Below are 2,066 nucleotides of genomic sequence, written 5' to 3'. Positions count from 1 at the left end.
CAGTGGACGTCTACGAATTGATGTATATATATATATATATTAGTAACAAGTAGACTTTGTCGCGATATTTTCCTTCGAATTAAATGCACTTCCAAACATTCTGTCCACTTTTTGAATAGTTGTAGCCTCATACCTTAATTTGAATCGTCTGCTGGGTAACTATACAAATTGTTTTCTTACTACTAGAAGAATTTATTGTGATATTAACACCAAATGTAATTTATCATTCATCAAAAATTACGACAACTTTTCAACACTTTAGTATTATTGTAGATCTGAGTTGAATAACATCAATCTCGATCATTTTATTTTTATCTTTTGATCTCTACTAACATATTTTATCTCCAAAAGCAATTTATCGTCGATAGAAAATTCGATTTCATTCCAACTGACTAAAGAGCTCAAATTTCAACTAGAGCTCTGTACCCCGATGAAAATACGAGTTACAATTGTTTCCTAAATGTCATCAGCAAAATTTATCGTCAATCAAAATTTTTCTGACAATAACAAAAGTAAAAGGAACGATATAATAAAACAAAACGAACATTTTAAAAACTACTTTAATAAAATGAACTTAAAAGAAGAAAAATAAATCTATTTTTGACACAGCTGACACAAAAATCCTAGAACGTATCGTTTTCGTAATAAACTTCTATCACCGTCAAAACTGTCTCTTTCTTTTGAAAAAGTTGTTTCCTAGTTTGTTGGTTTCGATGTGACAAGAAGCTTAAAAAAAATCTTTAATGCAGTTGAAGAAAATAAAATAGAGATACTTGCAATAAAAATTAATTTCAAACGACTCTTCGTTAGAGTTCTAATTTAGCCAATGATTGTTATTTTAAAAAATGCTTGTAAAATGCAGAATTTCGCAGAAACTTTTTAATTTAATACTCAAAACAGTAGAAATTTATTCTAGTTTCATAATTTACGCTTCAAAAATAAGTGTATTGAAAATTGAATCGTGTGATATTTTCGCTTTTCGATTTTAATAACTTTCGTAGATGAAAAGGATGCTCAAAGATATTTCAAAATATATTGGAATCTATTTTGAAAATTAACACAAATTAGAAGGATTTAAACTGGACTATAATGCTGTCTTATACTCTTTTTAATTAGAATAGGCTTCTTAAGGTCATGAAAATTCCCCACCCTCCACACTTTCCTACTCTCCGTTACCAAGGTTTCGGCAAATCTTGACTTTTCCCTATACCAGTATATTCATACTTCTTCTTGACAGCCGTCGGGAAAACGCAGAATTTGTCTAAAACCATGGTAACGGTAAAGGGAGGAAAGTGTATACAGTAGGGTAATTGTGTAACGTTGAGACTTTTATTCTATTAACAAAGAGTAATTTCCGACTTTTAGACTTTTAAACCAGTTTAAGACCTTCTAAAATAATCTATGGAAGAGATCAAGGTAAGCTTAAAAAGCCTTGGTAGTAATTGATAATGTTAAGTTGTTGAAGAAATCGAATTAAATCAATTTCAAAGTACATGATATTAATTTGCCCACGTTTGAAGACTGTATTGAACAATTTTAAAACATGTAAGAATCAATTTGATTGCTAAAATTCTGTCCTTGTCTAATTAACATAATTTAATTTGTGTTCAAAACAAAGGAACGAAGCTAAATATATAAAGGTCAAAGATAAACTTGAATTATAGATGACTTCCTTATAAACCAGTTGCAAATTAAATACATTCTGGCAAATAGAAAAGGATCTAGAAATTTTTAATAAAATGTATTGTATTAAAATATTAAAGTTTTATTAAAATTTAAGTAAAAGTAATTTTCTTTCGATGCCGTAACCTCTTTTTATTGTTTCTAATTCCTCCAAACCATCGCATAGTGGGATATTATCGTTCATAGTAACTCAAAAGTATTCGTTTCTTATAATTCATTAACGCTGTTTTTCGAAGCTCTGTCACCAAGCAAAATAAAGAAGTTATAATTTAATTGCCTTACACTTGAAGCAATACGATGATTATATACTACATACATAACTTTGCCGTGAAGAATTATTTGGGCTTTAGAACAAACAAATTGTACTTAAATATTTTAATAGT

This window comes from Parasteatoda tepidariorum, chromosome X1, assembly GCF_043381705.1.
Source record: "Parasteatoda tepidariorum isolate YZ-2023 chromosome X1, CAS_Ptep_4.0, whole genome shotgun sequence".
NCBI classification, from domain to species: Eukaryota; Metazoa; Arthropoda; class Arachnida; order Araneae; family Theridiidae; genus Parasteatoda; species Parasteatoda tepidariorum.
Note: the sequence above shows the minus strand (reverse complement) of the source record.